Source organism: Pan troglodytes, chromosome X, assembly GCF_028858775.2.
Source record: "Pan troglodytes isolate AG18354 chromosome X, NHGRI_mPanTro3-v2.0_pri, whole genome shotgun sequence".
NCBI classification, from domain to species: Eukaryota; Metazoa; Chordata; class Mammalia; order Primates; family Hominidae; genus Pan; species Pan troglodytes.
In genome coordinates, this window is record NC_072421.2 from 128484109 (window position 1) to 128507636 (window position 23528).

Genomic DNA, 23528 nt, shown 5'->3' on the forward strand with positions numbered 1-23528 from the left:
ATTGGGTTAATTCTTGTTCTGCAGATATTTGTGTTACAAACTGACTATTCTTAGGCTGGGCGTGGTGTCCAGCACTGGGTGCTGTAGTCCCAGCACTTTGGGAGGCCGAGGCGGGTGGATCACCTGAGGTTGGGAGTTCGAGACCAGCCTGACCAACATGGAGAAACCCCGTCTCTACTAAAAATACAAAATTAGCCAGGCATGGTGGTGCATGCCTGTAATCCCAGCTACTCAGGAGGCTGAGGCAGGAGAATTGCTTGAACCCAGGAGGCAAAGGTTCTGGTGAGCTGAGATCACACCATTGCACTCCAGTCTGGGCAACAAGAGAGAAACTGTGTCTCAGAGAAAAAAAAAGAAAGAAGAAAAAGAAAGAAAGAAAGAAAAGAAAAGAAAGAAAGAAAGAAAGAAAAGAAAGAAAGAAAGAAAGAAAGAAAGAAAGAAAGAAAGAAAGAAAAGAAAGAAAGAAAGAAAGAAAAGAAACTGACTATTCTTAATGTATCTGTAGATGAGCGAAACTGAAAAAAAGAGGTTCCAATAGTAAGAGTTAGAATATGCATGGAATATTAACTTACTGATTAATGGATTTTAATCTATTATTATCTTATACTTTCAGTAGTGGCAAGTTCTTCGTTGAGGGAGGTGGTGAGGTGTGATGGTTACTGGTGGCTTAGTCTCCTGGGAACTTAGCTCACTGGGGATGCCAGATTAATGCATCCTTGATGTGGGTTTCTGGCATTGGAGTGAATAAGGTTCTGATGATTAGGTGACCTGAGGAGGGAAGGGAAAAGAGTGTTTCTCTCTCCCAGCTACTCATGTCTTTGATCAATAAAACTGTGGTTATGTAGCTACTCATATTCATTTTATACATCAAATATTAATCCCATAGCACACAGCAGTATTTCTCAATGTGCGATCTATAAATTATCCATATCAGAAGCACTTTAGTCGAGGCCTGGGGGTCTGCATTTGAAAAGTATCCCAGATGATGCAGATGCACACCAAAATCTGATCCCCAATGCTCCAGTCTCTCAAGTGCTCTGTGAGAAAAAAAAGATGCCATGGTTAGGGAAGTTTCGAACACATTGCCTACTATATCCACCTCTGAAGAGGTTCATAATGCACATTAGCATATTAAAAGCTCTGAAAAATCTTTCAGTAACAGAACAATCTTATGTCCACTAACATAAGATTAATTAAATTATGATACACATACAATAAACTCCTATACTGCATTTTTTTTAAATGAGGTAGCCCTCAAAGAACTAACAGGCAGCTTGGTGTAGATGTTAAGAGCATAGATTCTGGCACCAGATAGACCTGAACTCAAATCCAACCTCTGCCATTAAATAACTGTAATCTTAGGAAAGTCCTCTGAGCTGTTTTCTTTTCTCTACAGTGGGAATAATAACAATAGTCTTCATCTCATGGAAGTTATTATGAGTTTTAACTGAATGAAAATATGAAGTATTTATAGAATTGTATTTGGTACGTGGAAAGTGTACAGTAATTATTAGCTCTTATGATCACTGACATGGGAAAATGCCCATGATATATTGTTAAATCAAAAGCAAGGCCAAGAACAATACATATAGCTTGCTTTCGTTTGTGTTAATAAATTGTACATCATAAATAATTTCAAAGATAAGTGTGGAAGGATACTCAGTATTCTGTTAACAGTGATTACCTTTGGGGTTAGGTACTGGGAGGGAGGAACGCTGTCAATTTTCACTTTACATACTTTGGTAAGTTTTTTTTGTATTTTTCTCCCCAGCTTTATTAAGAGGTAATTGACAAACAAAATTGTATATATTTACAATGTACAATGTGACATTTTGATATATGCATACATTGTGAAATGATTGAATCAAGCTATTTAACATATCCATTACCTCACATACTTAGTATGTGTGTGTGGTGAGAATATTTAAGATATACTCTTAGCAATTTTCAAGTATACATTATTATTAACTGTAGTCACTATGCTGTAGAATAGATCTCCAGAATTTCTTCTTCCTAACTGAAACTTTATATCCTTTGACCAACATCTCTCCATTTCCCCTCCACCTTTTGTTTTTATTTATTTTTTAAAGATAACACACATCAGGGAGATAAAAGGAATTTTGCCCAGAATGGAAACCAGTATGGACTGGATAATGGAAAATAATCAAGTGTTAGCACGGTTCTCTCTTGTTTCCAGAGAGGCACATTCAGCTACATTTAGCTTTTATTGTTTAATTTTTTTTATTTTTGCCAGCCTCACCATTCTTCTGACTCATCCAGCTGTCTGCCTACTGATCTCCTCTGCCTTCTGTATGCTGACGGCTGCTCTGTATATAAGCCTGTCTTTGTACATGTGAATTTTGAATTCCTGATGCTGGACATTGCATTTCACAGAGGTCAGCCCATGCTCCAGCCTACTGAGATTGTTTTGGATCCTGAGTCTCCCATCCAATCTGTTAGCTAGATCCTCTAGCTTCCCAGCATCCTCACTCTCAGAGAGCATGCCATCTGTCTGAGCTGTTGGATAAGAATGGTGACTTGACTGACACTGATGTAAAGATCTGTGACCTATCACTAGAGACACTGATCCACATATCAGCAGCCACCTGCTACCTCTGGTGTCTCACCTGCAGTCTGTATTTCTTCACTTTATCTATAAAAGGCTCATGAGAGTCTAAGTCAAAAGCCTTGTTAAAATCCAGATGCATCCTGTCTACAGCATTCTCCTGATCTACAAGCCTTGTAACCTTATCAGAAGAGTAAATTAAGTTAGTTCTGCCATGACTTGTTTTCCTAAAGGCCCTACTTAGTGTTATTACTAAAAAAGATTTGATTTGAGCCCAATTGTGGTTTCAATTTAGACATATTTACTGTATTTCCCTACCTGCTCAGTGTCCCTCCCTGTCCCTCCAAGGCTTGCCTGGTGGCTGGAGTTAATTGGATGCATAAATTCATGCAAAAGGACTAATGGAAAACAAGGGCTTATGTGTACTGTTTGCAATGTAGTAGCAAGAAAGAATTGCTCAAAAAGTAGAAATGTTGACATATATGTGTGAATTTTGGATTCCTAGTCCTTGACATTGCATCATGATAGATTGAGGGCCTATTTTGGCTAGAGGAGGATTTTGATGCTCTTTACAATACAACAGGAAGGTTGTTTATCATTCTACCTATGACCTGGGCTTAGTAATGGAGATCTATATTAGTTTCCTAGGGCTGCTGTAACAAACGATCACAAATTTTATGGCTTAACACAATAGAAATTTATTATCTCAAAGTCCGGAGGCCAAAAGTCCGATATGTTTCCTGAGCCAAGATCAAGGTGCTGGCAGGGCTGAGCTCCCTTTGGAGGCTCTAGGGGAGAATGCATCTTTTGCCCCTTCCCACTTCTGATGGTTGCTGGCATTCTTTGGCTGGTGGCCACGCCACTCCAATCACTGCCTCCATGGTCACATTGCCTTCTCTTCTTCTGTCTGCAATCTCTGTCTGACACACTTATAAGGGCACTTGTGATTGCATTTAGGGCCCAGCTGGCTAGTCCAAGATAATCTGTCTATATCAAGATGCTTAATTTAATCACATCTGCAAAGTCTCATAGAAGATAATATTCACATGTTCTTGGGAATAGAATGTGGATTTTATGGGAGGGGGAGCATTATTCAGCCTAACACAAAGACTAATAACAAATTACTAATGCCTTCCCCTGACATACTCTCCTCAGCCCCTTGGTTTATCTAAGTATGAAGGAGACAACTGGAATGGAGAAAAGCAAAATTTTGCAGAAGATGCCACTAGACTTTCTTTCCTCTTCTGGCCCCTGGTGGTATATCCAGCTGCAGATCTGTTCATGTACCTGTCCAGTTTCTGACCATACACACTCTGCTGGGAAACAGTGCAGTATAATCCACTCCTGAAATTCATCTTTGCCAGTTTTCACTCATTTGGGTGGCTTTCGACCTCCACAGCATAATTGCTGACGCAAGTTGAAACTTTAACGGGGGGAAAGATTGATTGGCTCACCAATAACATTTGTCTCTTGGGCTGGCAGTGAGCGCAGAGGAACCATTTATGCAATCTAATTATTACGTCAATTGGGGGATGGAGTAATGTTTCCCAGATGCCATTTGGCACCTGGAAAGCTGCAAATCAGCACTATCATATAAGAAACATTAATATAGACCATTGATTGGATTCATTGATCCTATCCCTTCCCCCTACCGCCTTTAGCTTCTTACTTTGGTTTGGAGTGAAACGCAAAAGCTTTGCTTTGCTTCTCCTAGCTGCCATGTTCAGACAGGTGATCGGATTGATTAGATGTATTTTACAATTAAATGTACTTAAGGAATCATGTGCATTTCTGAATCATTTTCCCTTTTCCTGACCTTGAATCATTCAAAATATATGTGGCCAGTAGGACTGAGATCTAGGCTCCAAAGGAAGCCAAAACAGGAGGGAAGAGCAAGGGGCAAAGTGCTGTTTGCAATTCCTGCATCCTGAGCCTGTATAATATGTCCTCAGAACTTTTCACTAGGCTTTTCAGGTTCATTGTTGGAACAGTTTCTTGGTGTTAGATCATTGTAAGCCCCCAAGAGGGCTTAATTTTTTATTTTTAATGATTCTTTTTATTAGTAACTAAGTAATCTGTTGGGATTAACCTCAACAGAGTGCAGGGCCCTAGAGCCCAAGGAAAGAGGATGTTAGGATATTGGGGAGGTTTATTATAACCTCTTTAATCTTCATTTCCCTTCCACAAATTCTTCTCCCTCTTGTAGGCAGATCCCTGCAATATTTTTAAGTGACAAAGTCTTTCATTCCACAATTGGAAACAAAGCTTAAAATGTAGCTAATCCAGGGAGAAGGAACATAGCTACTTAAATTTATACTAATGAGTAAATGACTGCTACTACAGACGCCTAGATGATCTATTAGATTTGGAAAGGGCTTCACAGCCCCAAGCCTAAACTTGTTATTTTAAGGAAGGGAGGACTGAGAATTGACTTGCCCAAGGTCTTACATAAATTTTGAAGTATAGTTTTTTTTCTGAAAGAAAGTTTTAATAGAGGAGCACCTTAAGGGGCATTGTAAACAGACATTTGTGACCAGTTTTACCAAGGGCTAGGTCTGGGGGATTCCAAAGCCAACTATAATCTCAGGTCTATTTTTAAAGGTAGTCTATCACCAGTGCTTAAAACACACTCTTCCCTTTGGCTCTGCCCTGGTGGGATTCACCAAAAGTTCATGTGTCTTATTCCTTTTTGTTATCTTAGTATCTAGTTGAGTGTCTGCCTCATAAAAGGCATTCAGTGAGTGTTTGATGTAAGATTGAATGTTTCCAGAAACAGGGAAGGCTTTTCACTGTACCCTCCATACTCTCTCATTCTGCCTCCTGTGTACACATTGCTTAAATAGCTGTTCAGGTTAGAGATTTTGCCCTTGGGTGGGACTAATAATTGTGTCAATGATCAGAGACCAAAGTGAAGAAGGCTATCCAACTTACCCAGGATCGAACCCACAACCCTAGACTTCCTTAAAGCATATGAGGAGATAGTCAGACTATAGTCTGAGATGTTAGAAGTGAATATTATGGAATCCATGTATCTCTGAAGGCCAGAGTCACCAAGTCTATATCTCTGATCATTGCGGGCATCCTAAGTCAGGGAATGCAGGTTGCAAGTGGGAGCCGGCACACCTTCTCCAATAAGCTTCTCTTACTTTCTTGGGAGGAACCCCTCCCTGGTTGTGGTTGGGGCTACAGAGAAAGAGTAAAGAGGGAACCATAGGGTTGTGGACAAGCTACTCAGATACTCATGGCTTGTGGGAAGGAAGGGTTTGATCGGTCAGGATCAGCCCTTAGCTTTAATCTCATAGTGCCCATGCCCACCAATTCTACTTGCTTATTCTCTCCTTCGCTGGTTCACCTGCACTCACCTGCAGGGACTGGGCCCAGGCATGGCCCCTGGCCCCAAGCATGCCTACCTCTCTCTGAGCTGACTCGATTAAGTCCCACTGCTCATGCCTTCTGTGTTCATGGCAAAAGTTTTCAGTCAGGGATGACAATGAAGAGACAAGGCAGCCCTTGGGGCAGGGCTACCCATCAGCCCTAGATGAAAACAAGATCCAGCAGCAAAGCCCATTCCTGTTGGCTGATGGCTTGGCATTGGCTGAGAGTCCAGAGAGCCTTCAGTTGGTCTGAACCAATGAAAAGGAGCCAAAGATACAGTCTCTCTTGCCATTAAAGAGATATTTCCACCTATGATTGGCCCCAGGATACTTCACCTCAGGGTTCTCCTATTGGCCTGGAATAGCATGCTGGCAGCTAGGGCACCCTGTGGTGAGCAGGCACCTACGTAGGCATGCAGTAAAGCACAGCCTGCTGCTGGGCACTCAGGGGACAGGCAGATAGAGGAGGAGGTATCAAGATCCTCTCTCTGCTTAACTGGTGACATCTTGGGGTCCACCAACTTCTCCTTTTTGTGCCTTTCCCCTCTGGCTGGGCCTGCTTGCTCTCCTGGTCCCATTCCCCAAAGGACTTCGATTCCCAGGTATGGTGGTGACTGGCAACACAGGGTAAGATGTAGCTTTTTCTTAGGGTTATTTGCATTGTTGTAGGGGATCCTGAAATCTGAAAAGTGGTGGTGGTCCAAAGAAATTGTAGGTTCATAGAATTTTGGTGCCAAAAGGGAACTTTGAAATAGTTCCCATTTTACAGATGAGGAAGAAAACTGAGATGGACTCCAAGAAGTAATAGAATTTAGTCAAAATCATATAGCTAGTTAGTGGCAAGTCTCCTGACCATAGGCAAGGACATTTCTGATGCATCCCAAATGAATCTTAAGCTGTGGTATTTCATGTACATTTCTACTGTTTTTCAAACCACTGATTTTCTGTCCTAACGAAACTCCTAGCCTCACTGGGGAGATCTTCAAATCACAAATTAATGGCTTAATTAACATTACAACAAGTTTTTGGCTGTGTCTTCAGTGTATGAAGAAGGGGGCTTGTGACATGGGCTTTCTCTCTGTTTACCCTCTTCTTGTACCAACCCACAGTAGTCAGATGACTGTGACCAGGGCTCTGGAGTCATGTAATCTGCTATCTAGCTAGGAAGTTGTCCAACTGGTGACTCTGTGATGTTTGAGCCATCACTGTGCAAGATGCAGCAGAGAAGAAAGTCAGTTACTAAATGCAAAAAGGTCTGAGTCTAAGCTACTGCCATATTAATACCAGTGCTTCGTTTTTCATGCATTTAGCCTCCAAATCCCTTTTAAGTTAGAGACCTGGGTTTATTTGTCCATATATTAGGTGGGACCCTGAACAGTCCTGAAATCCTGGCCCTGGGTAGCTCTGTATTATCAACAACAATGATAAGCATAAAGGGTTTGGGATTACTCAATCCAGCTTTCCCCCATTGTGTCTGTTTTCTTCATGCTTCTACCTTTCTCATTCCCCTTTTCCTTATCCTTTAAAGGCCAATTTAAGTCCTGCCTTCTCCAGGAGCCTCCCCTTACTAGTGCTGCCCACATCAGTCTTTCCCTCTTTTGGATTCTTACTGTCCTTCCAGCATATCCCTCAAAGTGACATTTCATTATATTCCATTTGTATTTATCACTGTTGGTTCCATATATATCAACCTCATCTTCTCAACAAGAGTATAAGTTCCATAAGGGCAGGGTACACATTTTATCCTTGCTAAGTGTGCCCCATAATGTCTGATGGATGTTCAAATTAGACTAGAATGATAGCTTTTGTGGTGACATGGGAAATGCTCACAATATACTTAAGTGTCTAACTCAAAATACAAAAGTCTATGATCACAATTTTATAAAGACATGGAAAATAAAAGCAAGCAAGCAGAAAGGTAATACATGCAAATGTGTGAGAGGTGGGTGGGATGATAGGCGAGTCTAAATATTTATATATTTACCTGACTTTTCAAAGTTTCAACAAGGAGCATGTATTACTCTTATGAGAAAAAAACAAGGTGGGGTGGGGGGAAGGGGGAGGGATAGCATTGGGAGATATACCTAATGCTAGATGACGAGTTAGTGGGTGCAGCGCACCAGCATGGCACATGTATACATATGTAACTAACCTGCACAATGTGCACATGTACCCTAAAACTTAAAGTATAATAAAAAAAAAAAAAAAAAAAAACAAAGATTATTTAAAAGAGAATCACAGATTTATGAGCTCTGGAAAGCAGAGCAGAAACAGATGAAAGAGCTCACGTAAGTCCTGTCTTATTGTTTTAAGATTGAAAAGCCTGGGGCAGAGCTATGGGAGATGCCTAGCTGGTAACTCAGTTTCCATCTTCTAGGAGCAAACAACCCAGTTTCCTGAAGCTCTAAGGCTGAGCCTCCTAACCTCTCCTCAAATCCACCTTCCCCTGAGCTTCTCCTCTAGGCATCGGTCCTGGAACTGCGTGGTTTTCTCCTGATGAGGTCTCCCATGATTCTTTGGTGTCTCCTGGGTTGGGAAGCCTGAAGGTTTGGCTTTGACTCTGTTCTAGTCCCTTGCTAGCCTCTCCTGGAACTCACTGCTTTGCCTCTGAAGCATCCCAGGACAATAAGCTATATAGTATCCACACTCCCAGGTGGCTGGAAGTAAAAAAACACCTAGCTGTACCCTTTCCTAGAAATATATACTTACTGCACTCTGAGTACTTGCTGGGAAGGGTGATCTCGAACTAATTCCACTCAGTACCTTAGCAAAGCCTTGCTGAGAGCAATACTATTTAAGGAGGGCCACCTGAAATTGGTGCTTGAAGCCCATCCATTCCTTTCCAACTGGACCCAACAGACTAGCCCCAGGTACCTGCCATGCCCATAACTTTCCCTTCTAGTTAGGCCTACCTCACTCATAGCCAGGAAAAAGGGCTGGATGGAGGTTTTATGCAGAAGAGTGGCCCAGGGATCGCCACTTAACCCCAGGCAGGCCATCCATGATCTGGTAGCAGACCTATGTGGTGGATTTTTTTATTAGTGTTCCTCTTGCCAGCGATGGATTCTGATGTGCCTACAATTGGTTAAAGTGATGAAGACTCTTGTTAAATGCACATTTGTCACTTGGGATGATAAACACATGTAATTCATTGTGTACATCTATGTTTCCATCCTTCCATCCATCCACCAAACAAGCATTGGGCTCCTATTTCTTATTTTCACTTCCCAAACCACAAAGCTCTGAAAACCAAAAACATTCTCATAAGTTTGACATTAAAACTCATTTTAACTTATATTATAATAGCCTTTCTTTATCCCACTTAGTGTGAATATTCATATATTTCATGACAAAAATATTAATGTATTTGATAATGGGGAGCTATACTGCAACCTGCTAGAGGTGTTATGTGATATTGGCAAATACACATGATTACCTTGATAAAATTCCCCAAATTCTGAATTTTGAAACATCTGGCCCTAAGGATTTGAGATAAGGCAGTTTAACCCTTTAAGATCTAGGGATGGGGAGGTGGTAGATACCCTACCTGAGTTGGCCAGGAACAGAAGAAACCACTCAGTGAAGGGAGTAGGCATTCAAATCTTTAGAGAGAGAGGGCTTGCTCAGGTTCAAGCCAAGGAAATCCAGTTGGGTCACTCAGCTGTTAGTCCAAAAGGAAGGAACAGGGCTGCAAACAGAAGACGGAATAAAGACTCAGGAGAAAGATGGAACTGAAATGGAACAAGAATAGTTTGAGAATGGGGAAATGAGAGGGAACTAGAAAGTAGCAGGAACAAGGTGTCTTTGACTCCAGTCAATTGGCTGGTGGCTGTTAGGTACCAACTGGGGTCAGGTTAGCTTTAAATTTGGAAGATTGTGACAGGCAGATACTGAGAGAAATGAGACACAAACTCTGGTCCTCTCTTTGCCAAAAGTCTAGAATCTGCAGGGTCCTGAGAGAATGGATAGGAATTGGAGTTGCATTAGTCTGAAACAAAGATTTAGCTTTGACTTTTTTCAATCTCTGCATTTTTAAAGCTTTATTTTTTAAATTGTGAAATATGCCACACATAAAGAAAAGTGCATAAATCATAAATGCACAACTTGTTCAATGAAACACCCATATTAATCGTTACCCGGTTAAAAATAGAATATTATCAGCACTCCAATGCCCAACTTGTGTCCTTTCCCTAATCATAACTCCTTTCTCCCCTACTAAAAGGTAACAACTTTTCTGACTTTTCCAAAAATCACTTCCTTGCTTTTATTTAGACTTGTACACCTTAGCATGCATCACTAAACATTATAGCTTTGCCAGTTACTGACTTTTATGTAATAACTCAGTATGTACGCTTTTGTTTCTGGCTTCTTTCATTCAATATTATGTTTGTGAGATTAATCCATGTTGCTGCATAAAACTGATATTGTTCCTTCTCATTGCTGTATAATATTCCCTTTTGTGAATATGCCACAACTGAGTTAACCATTCTACTGCAGATGGGCATTTTCAGTTTGGGACTGTTTGACTAACACTATTATGGTTATTTTTGTTTGACTTTTGGTGCACATGTCCCTGCATTTCTGTTAGTAGTGGAATCACTGAGTCATAAGCACGTGTTCCATTTGCTGGATGCTGCCAGTTTTTCAAAGTTTGTATCAATTTGCACTCTTCCATTGCGCCAAATCATTATTAACAGTAAGTATTGTCAGAGTTTTACATTTTAATCACTCTGGTGGGTGTGCAGTGGTATCTCATTGTGGTTTGATTTGCAATTCTCTGGTGACTAATGAGGTTGAGCATCTTTTCATATGTTCATTGGCCTTTTGGATACACTCTTTTGTACAATTCCCATTTAAGTCTTTTGTCCATTTTATCCTACTAGATTGTCCTTTTCATATTCATTTCTAGGAGTTCTTTATACATTCTAGATGCAAGCTCTCTGTTATATGTGGTACAAATAAATTTTCCAACACTGTGGCTTCCCATTTAATGCTTTTTGAGTCTCATTTTCTTCCTCTAATTTCCATCAAGCTTCCCAGGCTCAAATGTCCCCCATTTTGCTAAGGTTCTAACAAGCTCACCTGGGCCCTGAGGGATAATAGCTCAGTAAGGCTGCAGGGCTGTTCTCTCCACCTTCCCTTCCTTCTTCCCTCCCACTTATCTGCCCTGTCTCTCTCTCCCTTCCCTCAAACTTTGCCCATTCTTGGGGGGGCTGCTTATTATTCACAGGAGGGATAGAAACAACCTTCTTTTAGCCATGGTGCCAAAACTGTCAGATTTGCCACGTGCTATTAATATGTCAGAAAACCTTCATCTGGAAAGCACTTGGAGATTATGTAGTTCTAATGATGAGGAATCAAAAGCTCACAGAAATTAAGCGGCTTGTCCATCATACTGCAAGTTAGTGGCCAACTTAGGACTAGAACTCAGGTCTCTTGCATGCATGCCCCAGCTTTTTCCACTCCATTATGCTAAGAAAGACCAGAGCACACAGCTGCACATTGACGGGGGCATTTTTTTCTTCTTCTGAAAATAAGTGCTGTCTGTGTCTGTGTAACAACGCAATCGGTAGAGACTATGGCTCATGTCTGTCTGGACCCAGGTTGAGAGATCACATCACCTCTGCTACTTTCCCATCTCCTGGCTGTCAAAGCCTGAAGGACAACAAATGGCTTGAGTAATGAGATGAGTTAAGATAGTGTCTCCCACGCTGAGTTATGTGCCAGTTCAGGACTACAGGATTCTGCCACAATCCATTTACACAAGAAATTAAATTGAAGATCGCAATGTAATATTCATATATTAAATCCTGGCGGACAATCAAAGTAATTAAGGCCAAATGTTCTGAATCATCCTGTGGCATCATGAACATTCTATTGCTGGGTTTTTAGAAGGACTTATTTCTACAACCAATTATCTTGGAAATCATTAAACCTCCTTTGGAATGTGAGTAATTTGAAAGCCACCATGATACCCAGTGCTACTCAAATCACTTTGCCCCCATAAAAGAATAACTCTGCTACATAGGAGTGCTGGGTGGGTAAGGAAAATCTGATTTTCAAGAAGCTAAGTTTAGGGGATAGGAACCAGTCTCCGACCACCCCCCTCCCTGCATTGTGTTTTTCAAAAGGAGTGGCTATATTTCATCCTAAATTGAAGCAGTTAACTGATGCAGGCTACCAGGCTAATCCCAGCTACAGACTGATCTGCTTGCAGTGTAGTTCTGTGGTTCTCACAAATACATTCTACTGATTAAAACAAAACAAAACAGAGTCTGGAGAAAGAGGATGGCTCCGTCTAGCCCCACAATGATGAATAGGGTTGACCTTCAGACCTTCCCCACCACTCCCCACCATAGACCACTCGTCTCTTAAAGCTTCTCCACATACCCTCATCTCTTAGTCCCTGTTCTTCTCAGCTTCCCTTTGTCCACACCTCTGTTATGCCACTCATCATAAAGTCCTCGAGTTATTTGTTGGCTCCCCTTCTGGAGCGTAAGCCCTTCAAGGGCAGGGGCTATGCTCTAATCTTTCCAGTGTTCCCACTCGTGGCCCAGTGCATGCATCAGAGAAGGTGCTTTGTGTATGGTTGGTTCATGTATGAAAGTCTAGATATATAAAAGACAAATGATCAAGAGAACTCACAAACATACACGAATGTATCTCTGTTTGGGAATGACAGGCTTAGTGTCATGGCAGCATCAAAGAGAGGAACCAATCTTCCTTTCTCTTCCAGTAAATGTTTTAATTCTCTCCAAAATACAATGCTCTCAAACCATCACCCACAAATAAAACTCTATCATGGAGAATGTGTAACTAAAAGATAAACAAAAAGTATTAAATTAACTTGTACTTTTTCAGAGTTGTACTTAGGAAACAATCAAGTTATTTTACCTGAACTAATTATACGACTTCTTTGCATCTTGAATACTGTATACAAAAAAAGGTCTCTGATTCATCAGTTTTGCCAGTGGGAATAATTAAAAGTGTGCATATACAGTAATATTCCTACCAAATTATTTCTTCTCATAAATATTTATCCATAGCCTAAGTTTGTTGATGCTGAGCGGCATCAATATTTCTTGACTTTGGTTCACATACTGCCCCCTTGACTGTACCACAATTCTGATTCACAAATGAGATTCTTGGGAGATATTGGACTGTATCTTGTTCATGTCTATATTCTTAGTTCTAGCACAGAGCTTGGCACAGAGCATGCACTCTCTGTAGAATGAACGAATGAATGAAATACTAAGTGAGGCAGTAGCCTTCAGGGATGATTTGTATCAAAGTGAAGTTGTACAAAGCAAGACCCATTCACTGCTATTCTCTTTGTGACCCGTTGGCTACAGCATCCCTGAGCTTTTAGGGCAACCCGATCCACCCACCCAACCAGCATGCCCCTTTCGAAGGCAGTCGTGCTACCCCTCCATGTGCCCAGCACTAGCCAGAGGGGTTGGTGCAGTCTGTGTGCCAGCCCAAGCCAGGTGGACACAGCAACAACGACCTGTGGCTTTCCTGGGTGGGCATCTTGAGCCTACATGTTTCACGTCATCATGCACCTACCAGTCAGTGCTGGAAACTGCACCAAGAAATATTGATACTGCACAAAATCAATAAACTGGGGCCATGGCTAAATACTTATTGGGGCAGATAGTGACGCCGTTTGCTCAGAAAATTCAATCAAGTTCTGTGCAATTACTGCGGGTTTAGATTTGAACAAATTAGCTGTTAGTCATAGAATTTCAGAATGTCAGAGCTGGAAGGACCCTTATAATTCATCTGGCTCTGTGTAACCCCGAGGTTTTCAAGCTTCGCTTTCGCAAGAAACACTTTTTAACCAAGGAAATCTTATGACGCTCCTCTTATTCAAGTAGGGGTGCGGATCCTGATGCATAGCCTCCCCTTCTCAACTGCTTCAAACTGCAGAGGTGAAAAGGAAAGTCCAGTAAAGTTAAGGAGGATCGTGGCATACTAGGGGCAAAAAGTTCCAGTCTTGGAGTAAGTGTCAAGACAGACTGCAACTCTGTCTTAGCCAAGGGCCTGATATTCAGCCATTTACACTCATGCCTGAAGGGGTCTTTTGGATATGATCATTTAAACTGATGAGAGACGTGTGTTCCTAGGAGGGGAGACACAGTGACTAACAGACCCTAGCAGGAGTGAGTTTATTTAAATGAAACACACTGCTACCAACCTTCGCAAAGCCTAAAGGAAAATCCCAAGGGCAGGAGACCCAGAATGGTAAATGCCCATTATTAGAGTATTTCACAAAGGCAAAGAGAAGAGAGGAGGAACGGAGCTAGGCCAAACCTCCTCCTCCCATCCTGGCGGATATCTGCTTGTGTACCTGTCTATTCATGTGTCCATCTTTTAAGGTGCCTTTGTGTCATCTTCTGCAGTGGTATATCTAGTTCCTTGTCAGTTTCTGCCTGAGGCCCATCCTTGTGTTCAGGTTGGCTCTCTCTACTGTGAGTCTGTCGCTGCCTACATCTCAAGTCTTTCAGCTCCTCTGTGTCCAGATATACTATTTTTCATGTGCTTATTTGCCTCAGAATGTGTGTCTGTGTCTGACTGATTTTACCCCACAAGAATGGCTAACAGTGAAAGTGGGAGGGAGGGAGGAAAAAACTGTTTCTGGTCCTCCTAAAGACTTCAATCTCCTCTTCTATGTTTCTTAACTTTTTTCACCTATTTTTTTCCCAGTATTCATATCTCCCTCATCCCTTTTTCTTTCACTGTGTTCCTTTATCTCTGGTTGTTCTATTTTTCTGTTTCTCTGTATACTTTTCTTTTCTATTTTATTTTTTTGACAGTGTTTCACTTTGTCACCCAGGCTGGAGCACAGTGGCATGATCATAGCTTGCTGCAGCCTTGACCTCTTGGGCTCAAGCAATCCTCTTGCCTCACCCTCCTGAGTAGCTAGAACTATAGCTGCATGCCAACATGCCTTGCTAATTTAAAAAAAATTATATTGACAGGGTCTTGCTATGTTGCCCAGGCTGGTCTTTAATTCATGGGCTCAAGTGATCTGCCCACCTCTGCCTTCCAAAGTGCTGGGATTACAGGCGTGAGCCACCACAGCCAGCTAGTTCTTTCTCTTTCTTCTTTTCCTCTTAGCTCCTATTTCTGGGTTTCTCTTTTAACTGTATTCCTCTTCCTCCATGTGTCTCTTTTCTGTGATCCTTTATTTATTTTATTCATTTTCTTTCCCTGTCTTTTTTATCCCTTTCTCCATGTCTTGTTTTTCTATTTCTCTTTCTCTTGCCCATTCTTCTCATCTCTCTGTCAGTAGCTCCTTGTATATGAATCTGTCAGCCTCTTTTCTGCTTTGTTCTCCCCAAAGATGCTTCAAGCATCAGGAGGAGGAAGGAGTTACCCTTTTCTGCCCTGGGCTGGACTGTGGGTGGGTGGGGTTCATTATCTGTCTTTTCACTCAAGGATGGGTGGGGTCGTTTGCTGCTCCCTGGAACCTAACCAACACATCCTTGTTCCCTGCCCCCAAGACCCCATCTGCAGAGTCACACTGCGACTCCAGCTGCTGCGCTGCTTGCATTCCCTGCACGTCCCATGCAGAGTGATGAGCCCCCAGGTGCAGTGGGAGAATTCATCAGCCACCTGACAGGGCTAACAATTTACTCCTGAGAAATAATCCATATCCAGATAATGGATCACCCCTGACTCCCTGAGACCATTTGTCTTGGCACTTAAATGGCACCAGAATCCAGGGGCAGAGCCAGGCACTCTATCCCAGGTTCATTGGTAGATGAATAGGCTGGAATAATAATGTTAAGGATTATGATAAGGAACACTTTGCATTTGCATGGTGCTTTTTTAAAACTCTATAGATTTGGAAGAGATTAACCTTCCTTGGCTCATATCTTTTGCATCTCACACACTGTGGACCCTGCTTGCAGATTCAGAAAAAGGGGAATTTTAGTGACTCACCCAGACTCATCTAGCCTGTTACTGGCAGAAATTGGAGGAAAACTATTTCCTGACTTCCTGAGACTCTTTCCTCTGAATGCTACATGGCCTTCCAATCTCTGGGTCCCACTGTTTGTATCCAAGAAATGGAAGCTGATACTAAGAGACAGTATACTGGAGGGGTTCATAGATCTGGCTTTGAATCCTGGCTCTGCATTAGCTAGGCTAATGCAGGCTGCTTACTCACTTAGAAATTCTACTTTAAAGATCCTCCTCTTTAAAGTGGGGATCCAAATAAACCTTCCTCGTAGGAATATTATGAGAATGAAGAGAAATTATGCATGCAAAGTGCTTATTATAGTGCCTTCCTTATAGTAAAAGCTCCATGAATGTTAGCTGTGATTATTACTACTGCCTGTCTCTTTGCAGGATGCTAAGTGAACTCATACAAATGCATGAGAAAATTGGTCTAGAGGAGGGGAAGAGATAATTGGTGGCTTCCACATAAGTGTCCCTGAGGCCATCGATGGGGGAAGGGATGAGGAAGAGTGAATTCTGATTGCGGGAGGAACTACGGATTCTGCTTGGGGTGGGAGGTCCCGCCAGCTCTGGGAACAGGCAAAGAGAAGGAAGGAGATTGGGGATTTGTGTTCAGGCTCCAAACGTATTTCATTGCTCAGCAGGATCAATTGTTGGCCTTCAGTCCCAGCCAGCTAAGGTTCCCGTTCTCAGGGTCTCAGCTGTTTCTGTTTCCCTGGGGTGGTTCTCTTTCCCAAAAGCTGGACAGAGGAATATTTCTTTGGGGGAATATTGAAGCCCAAAAGGTTTTGTGGAAGGCCAGCACAAACGAAAAAAATGAATTCTTGTGCAGGAGCCTTTTGCGTAAACAGGAGTTCACTGTACGAATGTAAAAATATTATTAATATTCCCAATAATAACAGTAATGATCAATCTTTAAAGCTTGTTCTATGGAGTGCCACTGCCAGAGGTTGACACATCATCTCAGATGGTGCGAAACATCCCCAGGGTCCATCTGCATGCAGAATCACAGCCCACATTCTTCTCCCCGTTTACGGAGACCTCACCCTCCCAGAGTCACACACATAATTTAGTCTTCGGTGAAATGATTCTGACGCTATAGAGGCTCCCTGGAGAATGGATGCTGTGCGGAGGCGGGCAGTGTGGGCTCCTGACTTCAAGCTGCAGGAAGGCGAGGAATTGATACATCTCCTAAGCTCCAAGGGCTCAACTTCTTTGGAGATCAGAAGGGCTTTGTCAAAGCCTGATGGTTTATTAATAATTCTCTCAACTGAAGAGAGCCCCATGCTTATCAATTGACAAGTATTTAGTGAGGACCCTCTGTAGGGGAGCTAAAGAGGTTTGGCAGAGCTGACAATGTGGTTGAGGAGACAGACCACAGACATAGAAAGATTATTGACAATAAAAGCAGTCCCTTCAACAAAGAGATGCTAGCAGCTGAAGCATCTCAGCTGGAAAAAAATGTAGTCAGGAGACTTGACCTCACAATCTCTCTGAGACTTGGTTTCCCTATCCTCTTAGAAAGGCAGTCTGGTATCACTTAAAGAATATTCACTTTGGAGTCAGACCAACCTGATTTAAAATTTCAGTTACCTCACAAACTAACTAGGGGTCATTGAACCAGTTACTTAACTCCTATGAGGCACAATTACCTTATGTATAAATTGAGATATAATAATAGCCCCCACCTCATAGTGTTGTGGTGAGAATTAGATGAAAGCACACATGTAAAATGCTAAACATAATGCCTGGCACATGGTAAACATTTAATAATCTGTTCTTATTATAATATGCAGGGAGAAAGGCACAGAATGTTTGGAAATAGAAGGGTTTTATTTTCCTCTTCAGCTTTTTATATGCATGACATTAAATTTCATACAAATGCAAACCAAAAAATACTCATATGTAAACAATAATTATAATATCACTGTATGATACCTTTTATATGCCTCCCCAGTATTGCTCACTAAATTTTGTATGATCAAATTTACAGAACAATGAAATAGCAGAGGAGGCAAATTATATGCTCCTTGTGATCTTGAATTCCTTTCTGAGCTTCAGTTTTCCCATCTGTATAATGTGGCTAAGAACACCTACTTCACAGTGCTGTTGTGAAAATTAAATTAAAATATGTATTAAGCACTTAGCACAGAATAGGCAGAAAACAAACATTAGCTCCCTCCTCTGCTCTCATCTATAAAAATGAGAATAAGAAAAAATCATCCTCACAGGGTTATGATGAGGATGAAGACAGGCAAATATACAGGAAATGCTTGTAAACTGTAAAATCCCCCATAATAGTCTTTACAGAACATTTGAAATGTACCAGGCATTGTGCAATTAACAAACGTTAATCAATTAGGTAAACATTACTTAAGTGTCTACTATATGGAGGACTATTTTAGGTATTGTGAGCCATCCAGAGAGATAAGGGCCATCAGAGTAGATGAGCCCCTCCACATGAGAATAGAGCGTTGAGGACAGGACCTGAGCAATGCTCCCATTTAGGGTACCAAACGAGAATGCAGAGCCAGAAGGAGAAATCAGAGGCAAGAACACCAGTATAGCAGTGTCCGCAGAGCCAAGGGAAGAGTGAGTTTCAGTAAATAGAGACTTACAATGTAGCATTCTGCAGAGAATGAAAATCAAAATAGGACAGAGATGTGTCCCCTTGGAGCAGGCCTCCAAAAAAAACATTCGTAACTGCTTTGAGAGGGGCTGTGTGTGTCTGCACATGCATGCACGCACGTGCATGTATGGAGGGGGTAGGAGCCATCTTGCCGTGGATGGCAGGTATGTTTGGGGAAACGTAAGGTGAGCATATCTAGAATACTCTTTCAAGGTGTTAAGGACTAAGGCTGAGAAAGGAAGGATGGATGATAGCTAGAAGGGGACGCAGGGTTGAGGGAAGACTGTTTCCATATAGGAGCGTTTCAATGTTTTTGTGGGCTACAGGGAAGAAGAAGCCCACAGGGAAAGAAAAGATGAATAAGTAGATGACAGAGAGGATTACTGAACAGACAGAAGAAGAATTCTGAGAGATGAGACCTGGGAGGTTTGGCTGAGAGCAGAGGAGTTTTCAATTAATAAGGAGAAAGAGATCATGGGGTAGCAAATGGCTGTCAAGTAGCCAAGAGGGCTGAGAGTTGACAAGGAGCCATTGCATCTAGAATTAGGAAGGCCTCAAGAGTGGAAGTGGAGTGGGAAGAGGTAAAATAGTGAGTTGATGGTAGACGCTACACATTTGAGAAGTTTTGCAGACCCAGGAGCAGGTAGAACAAGGCCAAGGGAGAGATTATGCTTTACGGGGAGGTTTGAGATGTGTGTAGGAAGGAAGGAGTTAGCGGAAGAGAAGAGGCTGAAGGTAGAAGAGGGTCAGAGGTTTCTTGGTGGCTGAGGTGGCAGCAGCAGAAGGGGCCGAGCTTCAGAACACTAGTGAGGAGAACCCCAGAGAGGATCCCTTTTTTCCTTTGAGGTGGGAGGAAAGGACAAAAAAGCCAGAGGAGCCGACGTTCTGCACTTGGTCCTTGAACCTGGCCTTGGGCACTAATATCACCACTGTTGACCCCATAACTTTCAGGGCATCTCATGATCACTGAGTAGATTTGAGGGACTGTCTCTGAGGACAGCAAGGTGTGTGATTTGGAGAATATACTGGTGGCTCTTTCCCTAGGGAGATGGCAGAGAGCTGTAGCCCCAGTCCCAGGATACCAGGCCCCAGAGCCTGGCCCAGTGAGGAGGGCCTACAGTCCATGACCTATATCCATGTTACACAATCTCTTCCTTCCCTGTCACTGAAATTGCCACCCCAGAGCCAATCTTAAAAATGAAGTCAGGGTCCACAGTCACTCAGAGACTTAAATGTTCCTGTTATTTGCTAAGGCACTAGGGACCCAGAGTCCTGTGATCTGGCCAGAAATTTCCTTATTAGGGGCAAAAGGAAGGGCTTTCTGAATATAACCTGGTCTTCACCTCTTCAACATGTGTGCACAGCCTGCCAAATGCGTCAAATGGCCGTCCTGCCACTTGACCCAGCCTCAGCTACAGCCCCTCTTCTCCGGCATGGCTGCTCTCTGGTCCTAGGCAGATGCATTTCTGATGGCACCTTCCTGCCTTACCGCTTAGTTTTCAATCTCATAACTCTCCTGGGATCTAGGGGGTGGAACAGCAGGACGGTTATAAGCCCTGGGTGCTTGAAAGCAGGAGAGGGTTTTGGGCCACAGAAGTCAGGAGAGGGGGTCCTTGGGTGGGGGCCAGACCCAAAGTAGCTCAGAAGTTAAAGTCAGTCCTTGGTATCTTTTGTCCCAGGGTCAATTTTGGTGTTCACATACCAATCTTATGGCTCCTGGGATGGAGGAATACAGGGAGGGAAGGGCAAACAGCCCCTTAGTTAGGGAAACCTAGGGCTCTGGAGCTAGCCTTGCATCTTTGTTTAAGGCGTGGGTTGTCCCAGGATTGAGTTATAATGGAGAAAGACCTATTTGCATTGACAAATGGCACTTAATGAAGGGAATGATTAAAAGCGAGGGAAGCTACAGGCTCAGAAATGTCAGCGGTTGTTGTACAAGAGAATTCCTTTATTGCACTTTCCTCTCCCCCTTCTCCCTCGTCCTTTTTCTTCCCTCCCGCTATTGCTCATCTTCCTTCTTCTCCTCTGCCCTCCTCCTGCTTGCTCCATCCACCTCCACCCACAGCAACTGATGTGATTTCTCATGATCTACAGTCAAATGCCATTAATCCCGACAGACTCACGAGGGTCCAGCTAAGCTGTCCCATGAACCAATCCTGTGAGAAGACAGACCAGGGTACGCAACGGGCAGGCAGCCCCCCCACCCCGCCCCCTCACGAGTAATGGCAGATAAACCAATAAACCAGAGTGGCTGCCCCTAAAATAATCAATAAATCACTTGGGGTCCAAGAGAGGTGGAAAGCTCCCCAGCAAACAGTGCTCAGGATATTTTCCATGACCTTCTCTGCCTTGAATGTCCATGGCACGCTAGCCGCGTGGGCCAGGACTGACTCTGCTCTCAAGGTGCCGCTCCCAGATTCCGCCTGGCCCTCTCAGTTTCAGAGGGAGGTAATTCATTCCAGTGGGATGTGACAGGTGCCATCTTCAGGCGCCTGGCTCTGCTCCCAGCAGCAGGGACTGTCGCTGACTGCAAATCCCCCAAGTGCCACGCTGGTCTGAAGAAAGCAAGCCCTGGGGTGGGCAGATGACCTTTCAAGAACCCAGGAAGCCAAAGTGGGATAGCAGCGTGATGTAATGGACCGAGCCCTGGACTAGGATGCTGGACACCTGGCTTTTAGTCCCTTTTCAGCCACTAACTTGCTAGGCGATGTTGGGTAAGTCACTTTCCCTTTCTGGATCTCAGTGTCCCCTTCCCACCAGCCCCCGTGATGTGAAGAGGTTGGACTAGATTATCTCTAATGGCACTTTCAACCCTGATAAGCAAGTTTTGAAATTAAAGAAAAAATTATTTTTGGAAAATTGCCAGCTCTAATTAGAATTTATTTAAGGACTCCTCTCAGGCTCTAATTTAAGCTGCTTTACCATCAAATCCTTCACCCTAAACTCCCATGCAGTACAGGCAGCCACTTACCAGCACCCAAGCTCCATCTAAGACATCACAACCACTCACAGGTGTAGCCTTCTCCTCCTGCAGAGCTATTTCTGTGTTTGGGGCTGGGTCATCCTGATAGGGTCCTGAGGTAGAGCCCCATGAGATGCATGCACCACTAACACTCAGATTTTAGAGTAGACCAGTGGGATGGCTGCCTGGGAGGAGATTCTCCTTAACTTATACTTGTGTGTGTGTGTGTTTGTGTGTGTGTGTATACATAATAGCACAATAAATTATCTCTATCTATATATATATAGATAGAGAGAGAAAGAGAGAGTCATATATATATATATACTTGAAAATATGTTGCAGATATCATGACATTTCACTCCTAAATACTTCAGAATGCATCTCATAAGAATAAAATGTTCTTAGCTGGGGAGTTTCTCAGGCTTTCTAGGGGCTTTGGAATTCTCAGCAAGGTGAAAGTCTCCAGTTTTTGGAGTCCAAGGGAGGGGTCAAGAGACATATAAGATCTAAAGACCAGATTTTAGGCTGGATATGGGTAGTGTGAGAGGGAGCCATGCACAAAAGAAGGAAGCACAAAAGTGCTTCAAGAACAGGTTCCAAACAAACAAAAAAGGCAGTGACTTTAGGCAAGTCACTCCCCTTCCTCAAACTTTAATTTCTTCCTCTATAAAATGAGGGTTGTGCTAATCTCTGTCCTGCCAACCTCCCAAAGCTGTATGCAATTCAGATTGAAAATACATATGAGAGTACGTTGAGAGCTGCTACACTTAAATATATAAAGGCAAGTGCTTTGCAGAGATGAACTTCAGAGGTAGTAAAGCCCATGAGTCCATGGTAACACATAGAAGTGGACGGTCCCCCTGCTGAGCCCCTAAACTCTTGTTATTGGAAGCCACGGAATTTTCTTCTAGAATGGAAATGTCAGTGGCTTGCATGTCTTGTAGTTTTTCAAAGGCATAAGCACACACCTGAATTTTTTCTAGTTCTTTTTTCAGATAACTCCATTTTCTTATTGATTATGGCGCACAAAACTGAAAGAAAACATCCCCGTGCTTTTTGTTCTTTCTGACATTTTTTTCCTGTGCCCCCCTTTGTTCCCACTATTCTCCCTACCCCACCCTGTTGAGACTTCTGGAGTTGGAAAATTCTTTCATCCTGCCTACCCCTAGCTCAAAGAGCAAAATGCTTTACAAAATTAAGTGAGCATTTGGGATTTTTAACTTGATTTTATCTTTTCATTCAACCAGAGGGGTATGTGTGTGGGAGATGCGCTTGTCAACTAAAAGCAATTTCTCTGCCTCCTTGGGGACTGAAGCGTAATCGTTGCTCTGTCTTTCTAGTGTCAGGATGAAACTTGCATTTCCTGAGTGGTGTCAGCACACTGACAGACAGCTCCTGGGATCTAGCAAGGAGTACCAGAAAAGAATGGGCAGGGGGCGAGAGATGTGGAGGCTGGTCTCAGCTCATCTCTTCTCCCCTGGGTGACTTTGGGATAGTCACTTACTTTGCCTCATTTTTCTAAATCTAAGAAAATGGGAATAATTCTCTCCCATATCTACCTCACAAAGATGGTGCCAGGACTTTGTCAGGTTTCAGTGATATGAAAATTTAGAATTAATAGAGCTATGGGAAAAAAGTGCTATGGAAGGAGTGTACCCCTAGAAATGCTGTTAAGTAGCTAGAAAGGAACTTCAAGATTTCTCTGTATAAACCCATTTGAGAAATGAGGAAACTGAGGACCTTCTGAGGTTCAAAGTGGTCCCCCAAAGCACCCATGATTTCACTGACATGTTTACCATTTGCCCAGCTAAGTCTTTCACAAATAGAAAACCAGGGAGGCAGGGTCTTGAGGTCCTGGGGCTTGGAGTCCCCTTTAGAGAGCAAATATGATCCCTGTGTGCTCTGTGTGGACCTTCTGATAGGGCTTCTCAAAAGGAGATGCTGGGGGGCAGGGTGCTAATCTGCCAATTCCCTTCATGGACCCAGAAATAAGTACTTGTTATCTCGTTCCTGAAAATGCAGAGACCTTCC

The 23528-nt window shown here is 42.8% G+C and overlaps 1 long non-coding RNA gene across 2 annotated transcripts in view; it reads right to left on the reverse strand.

The window, feature by feature from the left end:
• Positions 1-473: 473 nt before the first annotated feature.
• LOC104004000 (uncharacterized) overlaps positions 474-23528 on the reverse strand; it is a 37358-nt gene continuing 14303 nt past the window's right edge. The window contains exons 2-4 of one of the 2 annotated variants that reach the window (XR_676804.4): positions 9488-9628; positions 8853-9015; positions 474-1037 (exon numbers count right to left, since the gene is read on the reverse strand). This is a non-coding gene — a long non-coding RNA (uncharacterized LOC104004000). The remainder of the gene's footprint in view (positions 1038-8852; positions 9016-9487; positions 9629-23528) is intronic. The other variant, XR_676803.4, reaches the window with a different exon arrangement.